Source organism: Macaca fascicularis, chromosome 13, assembly GCF_037993035.2.
Source record: "Macaca fascicularis isolate 582-1 chromosome 13, T2T-MFA8v1.1".
Lineage (NCBI taxonomy): Eukaryota > Metazoa > Chordata > Mammalia > Primates > Cercopithecidae > Macaca > Macaca fascicularis.
In genome coordinates, this window is record NC_088387.1 from 121,371,803 (window position 1) to 121,383,820 (window position 12,018).

Here is a 12,018-nt window from a genome sequence, read left to right on the forward strand (position 1 = left end):
TTAGGGCATCTGGTAGAAGAAATTTCTAAGCAGCAAAGTGTTGAAGAGGAAGCAGAGCATACAAGTTTGGAATATTTGCAGCCTGATGATGTGATAGAAAAAGAAAAACCCACTTTTTAGGGAAAAAAGCCAGCTGCAGAAATTTCCATCAGTAATGATGAGGAGCTAAATGTTAATCACCAAAACAATAGGAAAAATGTCTCCAGGGCATGTTAGAGACCTTCACATCAGCCCCTCCTATTATAGGCCCAGAGACTGAGGAGGAAAAAATAGTTTCATAAGCAGAGTCCTTGGTGCCCTGCATCCCAGCTGCTCTAGCTGTGGCTAAATGGGGTCAAGGTGCAGCTCAACTGTAGTTTCAGAGGGTGCAAGACCCAATTCTTGGCAGCTTTCACATGGTGTTGAGCCTTCAGGTGCATAAAAGTCAACAATTGAGGTAACCTCTGCCTAGATTTTAGAGAATGTGTGGAAATGCCTGGATGTCCAGGCAGAATTTTGCTGCAGGGGCAGAGCCCTCATGGAGAACCTCTGCTAGGGCAGTGTAGAAGGGAAAGTTGGGGTCAGAGCCCCCACGTAGTGTCCCCACTGGGGCACCATCTAGTGAAGCTGTGAAAAGAGGGTCACCACCCTCTAGACCCCAGAATGGTAAGTTTACGTCTCTATCTGCACTTTTGCTTACATAATCATCTGCTGCTGCTCCCCAGTCCTCCCCAGAGATGCATGTGGCAAGGCTGGGCTAGAAGAGGAAGAAGATCCACACACCAGGATCAGTTAAGTGTAGTACAAATGTGGGAAAACCACCCATTCTGGTCCCAGAGAAAACAAACACTCAGGGGTCTCTGAGGCTGCTGGAACAGGGTTCCCCAGGACAGCTGAGAGTTTGCTAGGAATTCCTGGGAGAAACTGGGATTGGGTGTTCTTCAAACTCAAATTCAGGGAACTTCAAAGCAGGGATAAGATGTCCAAGCTGGAATGGATCTCCCTATCTCTTCTACATTCTGATATCTCACTAAACCCTTCATTGTGCAATCATTCATCCCCCACAAACTGTGCTGGGCTGTGTGCTCAAAACGAAAGACTCCTAAGAAGCTCACACATGAAGAAGTGGGTGCAGAAGATGCTTATGTGGTGGACAAGGTGGTACTGAGTCCTGAGTTGCATAATGAAGGAAAATAAGACATGAGGCATCTTGGATGCTCTGCTTGTTAGTGAGACTTTTCTAAATTAGAGGCATTTGAGAGTGAAGACAGGAAGCAATTTAGAGACAATGGTCATCATCTGCTCAACAGATGACATGAACAGAGCCAAGGATGCAGCAGGGACAGAGAGAAAGGAAAGGACCAGAGTGATGGTAGACAGGGACCGAACCCAGAGCCTGAGGACTGGCCCAGCCAGCAATGGTGGGAACCAGGGAACTCCCAGATGGGCTTGTTCGGCTCGTGGCTAATGCAGCTCCCTGAATCTGGAGACCTTGCTTCTGAGATAGGCGATTAAAAAAGAATTATTTTGAGGAAAATGTTACAAATCGAATCTCAAATGCCCATATGCTGTAGAATCCTTTAAAATGTCTGTATGCAAACCTGTTGCCCAATAGCCATGTTACCTGCACTGTTTACCTGCCTGTGGTCATATGCACCCACATAGAACATCCAGGGCACAGTTGTGTGCAATATTCAACATGCATGACTGACTCTGAAGCAGAAAAATGAAAGAAAACCCAGTAGGCCAAGGCTGAGCCGAAGCTCGGTCCAGCGTATGAGGCTAAGTCCAGGTGCTGGGTTTGGGCATTTACAGAGCCCAGAAGGGGAGCCACGGAAATCCACTCACAGGGCACTGCACAAGGCTCTCCCTAAAGTGCTGGTGCATTTCCTGTGTCCCAGACGGGAGTCCAGTGCCATGTGTACTCCCGCACCGTTGTTCTAGGGGAGCCCCACGTACCAGTTGCAGCCAAGGATGCTAGTCTCTCCCTGGAGTTACGTCCCTAGTGTTAGTGAGTGAAAGAAAAGACAGAGGGGAGGGAGCCAAGTCCTTCTCTCCTTCCTTCACCTTCTCACATGGCCCAGGGGAGAGGGGGAGGGAAAGTGACTAAGCTGGGGTTGCTGGGCCAATTCCCCACAGGTATGTCCGTGTTCTTTCTTGATAATGTGTGTGCACGAGTCACGCACCTTTGTTTGTTTTGAGGCCTGAGCCAAATCCCAGTGCAAGAGAAAATTTCCACGTGGCAGGCTCTTCTTCTGCAAAGAACTGCCCATTAGTAACAAAAACTTATAAAACTCTTCCTGATTCAGATCCTGATGAGCTATTTTGGGTACTGATGTTGACGAAAGAGACAGTTTGTAGTGTTTCTGCTCCCAGGAAATGTGCTTTTGGAAAACACACACAGAGACACACGCACAGCTATGGGTTCAGTAACTTCATCAATAGTCAGTCTGAAAATCATTCCTCAAAATGTTCAAGCCGTTAATCCTTCAGGAGAAAAGTGTATATTCAAATCAAGACAGAAATGTTTTTCTAGCAGTATCAGCGTTAGGGGAAAAACACACCATGGAATGCACGTTGTGATAAAGTTAATATTGTGCTGTCATCTGTCATTTTTAGACATGAAATTTAAAGAACATCTCCTACTCAAGAAATTGTTTCTCCCAATTCAAATATCACGGAGGAAATATTGCAGATGTAAAGGCAGATGAAGAAAAGGGAAAACGATGAGTGTCATTGTCACAAGCGAAGCAGCACTGATACCTCCTGAGTCCCCCTTACACCCCGCTGTCTCCCAGTGGCTGAGGCTCCTGCGGTGGTGTGAGCCACAGCTGCCACGGTGCCTTGGCAGGGCTCCATGGATTCCTCGTCTGTGGCCCCCAACCCTGATGCCACAGGTAGGAGGCAGGGGGACTCGGGCAGGCAGAGCCTCAGTGCCAGGCCTTCATCGGGTGCACCACAAAGAGCTGCAGGACTCGAAGCTCTCAGTTCCTCCCCTGTGAGCTCTTCTGTTGTCTGTGGCACAGAACAAACACTCCCAGACGTTTGCTTGGACACTGCCCCAGTATGTCAACCACGTTGCCCAACGTCTAGTTACCACGTGCTTCACATGCATCTAACTTTTCCTGTCATGGCTCATTTTGGCAGGGGCCTGAGGAAGATGGAGCCCACTGCCATCCAGCATGCACACGGCATCCTTGCTCGCCCACAGACCCCAGCTCTGCTTGGCACAGATGAACACCCAGAGAGAAAATGCATCCCAGCCTCCGTGAGCCCGGGGATCTGGCCCCCAGGCTGCGGGATCAGCTGCAAGTGGACATGGTGTGTCAGTTTCTGGGACAGGAGCGTTTTATTTTTCAGCTGAAAGAAACAGGTTTGGCTGGCACACACCTTCCTCCTGGCTCTTCCGTCCTGTGGTAAAGGGAGCTGAGCCAGAGGACCGTGTTCCTGGGCAGGGCGGGGCCATATGGGTGCCCTTCATGCTTTTCTGAATTTTCACTCTCCTGGCTCAAACGATCCCCATGTCCTTGTCTGGCTCACAAAACATCCAGTTTTGTGTTCATGAAATAGTCAGTACTTCTGGAAGCTTCTGTGTGTCTCCAGGACTTCTGGAAGTTCTGTTTCTCTGTAGAGCTTATTGACCTGCGTCTTTACCTGAACTAATTTACTCACCATTCATGTGATTTCTGCAACCAGCTTTCCTGACCTGACTACGGAGAACTTTCCCTTTCTCAGCATCTCGATCAGCTCGGGCTGGCACGACAAAATACCACAGACAGGGCTGATTAATTCCTGTTGATTTTCTCACAGTTCTGGAGGCTGAAGGTCCAAGATGCAGGTGCTGAGAAGTTGATGAAGACACCCAGCTTTCCTAAGAATCAAGCTGGAACGAGATGATCCGCCTGGCCATGCGGTTAATGGGCAGCAGCTGAAGGTGCCCTTCATTCCCCGAGGGCCGGCGTCCACACTGCACTTCCCTGGAGACCCACACACATCCCCGGGAGCCAGCAAGGACCAGAGAGGCCCAGGGAAGCAGGAACCCCTGAGAACTGGCCGAGATGGCAGAGACGACCCGAGGCAGAAGATGCCCAGCGCCACCCTCTAACCACGCGGTTTTTAAGTAAGAACAACAAGCTGTGTTTTGCCGTCTGAATTACTTCTTTAGCGGAGGCTGGGAGGAGAACCACGTGGCAGACCAGGCGTCCTTTGCTGCTGCCAGGTGAACACTGCAGCCGGCTTCATCACTCTGGCAGAGTGTGGTTGCTGTGAGAAGACCTAAGGGCTTGATTCATGTTTTGTTTGTTAAATATATACCCCCGGTGGCTTTTCATATTTAAATCTGTAGCGTGCTATTACAGTGTATTTAACTGTGATTGACTCAAGTCACGTGTGGCACAGATCTAACAATCCTTCTTCTTCCTGCCCTGTTCTCCCCTCCCCTCTCCTCCCACCTGCTCCTCCTCCTTCTTTAGCACAGTCTTTCTTTGAGACTTAGCTTTAAAACAAGCCGCGTTTAACAAGAGATACATATTCTAAAGGTGAAAACACTCACGAGATGAATTGGAATGTTTCTTTTAGACAAATGACACAGCTTGGCACATGCTGTATCCTGGAAATATTTCACATTATTATAAATATTTTTAAATTGAGGCTCAGAAGTTTCCCATAAATTAGTGTTGGAATAATTTCACTACATGGGGTCATTCTTGATAGTTTCCTCCTTTTCCATCTTGTTCATGCCTTGGAAAGAAGGACATAGCCCACCAGTTAGAGGGAGAGAGGCGTGAGAAGTCCCATCCAGACAGCTGCCCGAAATACCCAAAACTCATCAAACAGACTTTTTTCTCTAAAACATCATATTAGTGGAAAAAACAGTTATTTCAAAGGAAGCATATAATAGAGCTTTCTATTGCAAAACAGTGTCTGCCAGGGAGAGTATTTGAGGACTAGGGAAGGTCACAGTGACGCCCACAAACACACATACATAAATGAAGTTTTAAAATGAAGGCTTGTCATGAAATATATGTCTGATTGACTCAATTTGTTTTTACATTGAATACAAATTTTAATTTTTTATGTCCAGATTAACCACATCATCATTCTTTTAGTAACATTGCGATTACTAAAACATTGGGGATACCAAACACTAGGGATAAAATATAAATTAAATGAAATTCCTTTCTGAGATAAACAGGTATGTAAACAACTAATCTAGTATAAAATTAAAACTTTACTTCAAATTAAAAATTTACTAAAACTTAAAAGTTACAATAGAGGGAACTTAGTAAATGAATGGTTTAATTTATTGGGCACGGATTGTGCCATGGCTTGGAAGAAAGATATTGATAGTATTTCGAAAAGATAAGCTTAAACGTGAGTAGGAGGTTGCCAGCAAGCCGCAGGAGAGAAGCATAGGCGTCCGGGTTGAGTGGCTCGTGGATATCACTCCGGGGCTCTACTGTTCCTGCAGAAAATTCTAAAACTGAAGCAGGAGGTGGGTACAAGGGTCCAGTTTTCCTTTAGTGCAGTTTGGCCTTACTAAATGGACAAGGGAGGGGTGTTTTGCGGAACGGGTTTAAATGGGCAGATTCTGAAAGCCCCTGTGCTTCAGAAGCCTTGGCAGGGTGTGGGGATCAGCTCCCCCAGAGGTGGGGGAGTGGCGGGGCTCCTAGTCCTGGGCTGTGCTGGAGGCCTGAGGATGCTGGTCACGGTCACACAGGCCCGGCGAGGACTCCCTGGCCCAGGGCCTCAGACCCCGCAGGCTCCAGGTGCGGACACAGTCAGGGGCGCAGACAACTTGGCCCTTGTCCTCAGGCACTGATGGTGAACACAGACTCCTACTCAGGGGACTTCATTACTCAGGGGAGCACATGTGGCCGTGGAGCTGCCATGAGCAGGCCTGGGGAGAGAGAGTGGAGGCAGTTAGACACCGAGGGACAGTGTTGCAGAGGAACTGATAACATCATGAAACACTGTAACATTACACTTCGTGATGTGAAATATGATGCTAATTTCTGAAATATGAAGTAGTCTGGCAAAAAAGAAAGGCATTCCAGGTAGAGAAAAGAGGACACATTCTCAAAAGCCTAAGACTAAAAGAAATGACGTATTCTAAGAACTGGCAGTGTTTTGAAGTCACAGCCTTGAGGAATAAGAAGTAATTCTGGTGATAATTTTTAGAAAATGTGAGGAATAAATTCACGAGCACCCACAATTGCTGATTACAAGGACTGGTTTTCTTCCTAGCTGGCTAATAGCTCTTTTAGTGTGCGGGTCTTCTCTGCCTCTGTGTTCCCACCAAGCATAAAATTTTGAATTGGCATTATACATAAAAGTCAAGAAAAATTATTAATGATCTTTGAGTCAGTAGTCATATATATAAAATTTTAATGAAAGGAAATAATTCATAAGAATGTAAAAAACCTTGCAGATGAAAAATTCCATTAAATGTTACTGGTACACCCATCAAATGGATATTCGGTCATTAAAATGTAGAGCTATCTAGTTTGTAAAGCATGATGGAAAATGCAAATGATGCAGTCTTTACTGAAATGCATACCCCACTGCATTGTGCTGTAAATAAACACATCAGACACTGCAAGAATACAACTTGGAAAGGGATTTTCAAATCATCTCCATAATTATTTTCCTCTTGAGGAATATCACAGGTGAAAATGTCCCTGCATCCTGTGTACATGAAAACAAACAAGCAAACAAACAACTTGATGTTTGCTTGCAGAAAGCACTTATTCCCAAATTTATTGTCACAGGACCTACCTCTTAGTTATTCTAAAAAAATTACACATGTAAAAATGTTGTTAATGATGTGTTCATTTTAAATTAAATGATTGAAAATAAATACAATATACATTAAAGCAGATAAAATATATGCATGGTTTGTGAATTACTGCACAGAGTTATAATCAGATTGGTGAAGTTCAGTTCTTTGACATCACCTATGGTCATGGGCAACTTTCTAAAATTGGTAAGATTTTGCAAGTCAGTAAAACTGGTGTTCTTGCTCAGAGAATGCTTGTTTAGTTTTCTAATTTAAAGCAATACTACTTTGGGGGATAGAGATCATATGTCATGAAGACAAACAGATGAGAATCTCACCTTTCGAACAGAGATACTCTATAGCATGATGTCTCGTGACCATTCAAATTACCCCTCTGAGTTCCCTGCCCCATAAAGAAGGCACACGTGGTGGAGCTCAAGGGTGGACCAGGTTCCTGTGAATTGTGTGCATTAACTTGTGTTGTGTGACTCATGCCTGACTCTGAGCCCAGCACTGTTCTCAAGGTGACCACACTCATTAATATGATGTTAGCTTTCAATAAAGAGACTTTAAAATAATTTAATAGTCATTATCTAAATTAATTAATCATTTTATACATTTATGTTAGAAATAAATTAATGTTTTCAACTAATCAGCCCAAATATTAGAATATGCAATTTTACCATATTTGCACTTTTCTGGATTTATTTGACAGTGAATTATATTTAAGATTTAGTCATATTTACTTTAAAAATATACACTAGAAAAAAGCTGTCAAGTACACTAAGGCAGAGAACTTTAAGATCATTTAACTCTTATGAAAATGACACAAGTTACTGGGATATTGAAACTTAATAATCACGATAAAAGCCAAGATGCTCACTTCCACCTTTGTACATATTTAGTGCTGTTTGATACATATAATGTATAGTAATCAAATCAGAGTAATTAGCATATCCATCATCCCAAACATTTCTCAATTTTCAGTGTTGCAAACATTTAAAATCTTCCATCTGACTATTTGAAACACTCTATTGTTAACTACAGTCATCATTTAGAGCTGTGGAACACTAGAACTTATTCTATCTAATCTGTAATGTTGTATCCTTTAACACACCTCTCCCTATCCTTCTATTCCCCCTGCCTTTCCCAGCCTCTAGTATCCTCTGTTCTGCTTTCTTCTTTATGAAATCAACATTTTTAGCTTCCATGTATGAGTGAGAACATGTGGTGCTTTACTTTATGTTCCTGGTTTATTTCACTTAACATAATGTCTTGCAGTTCCATCTATGTTTCCACAAATGACAGGGTTTCACTCTTTTTATGGCTAAATAGTACTCCATTATGTATATATAGTATACTCTTTTATTCATCTATCTGTTGTTGGACAGCAGTTGAGTCCATTATCTTGACTATTGTGAATAGCACTGTAGTAAATATGGGGGTACAGATATCTCCCCAATATAGTTATTTCCTTTCTTTTGGATGAAAGCCCAGTAGTGAGATAGAGGATTATATGCTAATTCTACTGGGAGTTCTTTGAGGAAGCTCCATGCTGTTTTCCATACAGGCTGTACTAGTTTATATTCCCATCAACAGTACTAGAATTCTCTTTTCTCTGCATACTTACCAGCATTTGTTATTATTTTTTGTCTTTTAGATTATAGTCATCCCAACTGGGGTGATATCTCATTGTGGTTTTGATTTGCATTTCTCTGAAAATTAATGATGTTGAGCATTAAAAAATATATTTGTTGGTGATATCGATATCTTCTTTTGAGAATTGTCTGTTCAGATAATTTTCCCGTTGTTTAGTCTGATTGTTTGGTGGTGTTGCTGTTTGAGTTCCCTGTATATTCAAAATGCTAATCCCCTGTGGGATGAGCAGTTTTCCAATTATTTTCTCCCATTGTGTCAGTTGCCTTTTTACTCTGTTGACTGTTTCTTTGCTATGGAGAAACATCTTAGTATGATGTAATTATATTTGCTTATATTTGCTATTGTTGTCTGTACTTTTGAGGTCTTATTCATAAATTTTTTTTTCAGATCAGTGTCCTAAAGCATTGGACTAATCTTTCTTCTTGTAGTTTTATAGTCTCAACTCTTACATTTAGGTCTTTGATCTATTTTAAGTCGATTTTTATATAAGGTGAGAGGTGGGAGTCCAGAATCAGTTTTTCTGCATAGGGATATCCCGTTTTCCCAGCACCATTTATTGAAGAGACTGTCCTTTCCCTGATGAGTGCTCTTGGTAACTTTCTCAAAAGTCAGTTGGCTCTAGATACGTGGATTAACTTCTCAGTTCTCTATTCTGTTCCATTGATCAGTGCATATGTTTTTGTACCACAACTATGATGTTTTGGTTACTATGAATTTTTAATATATTTTCAAGTTTGGTAGTTTGATGCCTCCAGTTTTTTTTTCCTTTTGGTAATTCAGGGGTTTTTGTAGTTCCATAAAAATTTTAGGTTTTTTATTTCTATTTCTGTGAAAAATGTCATTGGTATTTTGATACTGATTGCATTGAATTTGTAAATTACTTTGGTCATTTTAACAATATTTCTCCAGTTCATGAGCAGAAAATGTTTCATTTGTGTGTGTCCTCTTTGACTTTTTTTATCAGTATTTTGCAATTTTTCTTATAGAGGTATTTCACTTCCTTGGTTAAGTTCATTTCTACATTTTTTTTTGGTAGCTGTTAGAAATGTGATTGCCACTGTTACTTGTCTCTCAGCTAGTTCATTGTTCATTTACAGAAATGCTACTGATTTTTGTATATCGATTTTGTGTTCTGCAACTTTACTGGATTTATCAGTTCCAAGAGTTTTTATCATTATTATTATTATTATTTGAGATGGAGTCTTGTTCTGTCATCCAGGCTGGAGTGCAATGGTGCAATCTCAGCTCACTGCAACCTCCTGGGTTCAAGCGATTCTCCTGTCTTAGCCTCCCAAGCAGCTGGGATTACAGGCATAACTAATTTTTGTATTTTTAGTAGAGACAGGGTTTTACCATGTTGACCAGGCTGGTCACAAACTCCTGACCTTAAGCGATCCCCTTACCTCAGCCTACCAAAGTGCTGGGATTAAAGGCATGAGCCACCGTGCCCAGCCCTAAGAGTTTTTTTGTAGAGTTTTTAGGGTTTTCTATATATAAGTCATGTCATCTGCAAACAGGGACAATTTGACTTCCTCCTTTCCAATTTTGATAGCCTTTATTTATTTTTCTTGCCTAATTGCTCTGGCTAGGACTTCCAGTATTATGTTTAATAAGAGCGATGAGAGAGGAAATCTTTGTGAAGTGCTGACAACTTTGTGTTCTCAAATGTTTACACTCAGTGATTACAAACATCTCAAAATGGAATCGAGAACAAGGGCCAGGGGTGCCAGTTCGGGCAGATGAGAATACAGGGCACCCAGTTCAACTTGATTTTCTGATAAACAGTGAATTCCCTTTTCATATAGGAAATCCCAGACATTGCACAGGAAATGCTTATACCAAAAATTCTTCATTATTTATCAGATATTCAATTCGAGCCTTGTATTTATCTGGCAACCCAACAGGGTGTCCACCATACGAGTGAGTATAAGAAATCAGGTAAACAGTCCATGAATTTTGAAGGCCTCATCTGATTCTTGGAGAATCCTTGGGGCCCTAACTTTAGAAATTTTGCAGTCTCGGGTGGGCCTTTTGCACAGACCTCCCACACAAAGGCCAGAGTCAGGGTGGCGGGACAGAGCCAGCCCTTAGGAGCAAACCTGGCAGAGAGGCTGGGAAACCAGCCCCAGTGCTGTTCCCTCTGGGAAAAGTCAAAGTTTTCAGTGGAGCAGAAAATGGTTGCCCAAGAACAGCTTTAGACCATGGCAGTGCCACCAGTGGAGGGAAAGGGCCTTGGCCCCCGGAGAGGGATGAACACTGTGCGGGTCCCAGGAAAGAAGGGACACTCTCCAGGGCCCAGGATCCCACACTGCTCTGCTTCTAGGTCTGTGACCACTCGGGGAAGCTGGTCACTCACCCACCAGGAACCTCAGGCAGTAGCAGTGCTTGTTCCCATGGTGGGGAGGAGCAAGGCACTGACCCCAGGCACCGTGGCCCAAGCAAGGCCGGACTGGATGGCAGAGAAGCAGGCATGTGCCGAGCACCACGCAGCACTCCCCCACCGAACCTCAGCCCACTCTGGAGGGTTATTGAGGCTGCAGTGAGCTTGCAGGTAACCACGGCAACCGGACCACGCAGCCACACTCCCGACAGGTTGCCCAAGCCTGCACAGTAACAGCCGGACCAAAGAGGCACATGCCTGTTTCCAGATGCTGGTCCAGTGTTCATCTTAGTGGTGCATTCACACCTCCTCTTTCCTATTGTGATAAAAAATGATTCACAGTTACAATCTCAGCTGTTTTAAGTGTGCAGTTCAGTAGTGTTAAATATATTCATATTGTTGTAAAACAGATCTCTAGAATGTAGTTTTTCTGGCAAAACTGAAACTTTGTACCCTTTAAACAGTAACTGCCCACCCCCTGCTCCCCGGTAACCTCTACTTCTGCTTTTTGTCACTGTGATTGCCTGTTCTAGAGATTTCCTATAAGTGGAACCACACAGCATTCGTCCTGTTGTGACTGGCTTGTTTCACTTAGTAGATGCCCTCCAGGTTCATTCATGTGCAGTCAGAACTCCCTTCCTTTGTGAGGCTAGATATGATCCCCTTTCAGACACAGCACATTTTTATCCACTCACCAATTCCTAGACACTTGGTGGTTTCTGCTGTTGGCTGCTGTGAATCACACAGCTGTGCACACGTTGCACAAATATCTCGGAGTCGCTGCTTTCAATTCTCTTGGATGTGCCCCCCGAGGTGAATTGCTGGGTCATATGGAAGCTCCACTTCTATATTTTTAGGAAACTTCACATTATTTTCCATCACAAAGTGGGGGTTCTGCCAGGTGCTGAGTATTTCTCTTCCAACTGCGTCTTCGTGAACTGCAGGAGAAAAACAAGCAGGAGATGGACTCAGGGACCTGCTTGACCCACTTTCTGTTCCATATAATTTCTGTTTATCCTAAAGAACTGTCATGTTTATCTTTATTGAAATAACTGCTGTTAATAAATTCTGTCAGATTTTTGCTTTATAAAATATCTTTATTTTACATTTAATTTTGAGAGATATTATTACTCCATGGAGAATTCTGGATTGGCAGTACTTTTTTTTTTCTTTCAGCACTTGAAAGATCTCATTCCATTGTCGTCTTCTTGCATTGTTTCTC

General features: G+C 43.0%; 1 long non-coding RNA gene across 1 annotated transcript; it reads right to left on the reverse strand.

The window, feature by feature from the left end:
* Positions 1–5,023: 5,023 nt before the first annotated feature.
* LOC123568450 (uncharacterized) lies at positions 5,024–11,735 on the reverse strand. The gene is made up of 2 exons (XR_006691829.2): positions 11,492–11,735; positions 5,024–5,878 (listed from the first exon to the last, which is right to left on the reverse strand). It is a non-coding gene; the product is annotated as an uncharacterized lncRNA (long non-coding RNA).
* Between the last annotated feature and the right edge of the window lie 283 nt (positions 11,736–12,018).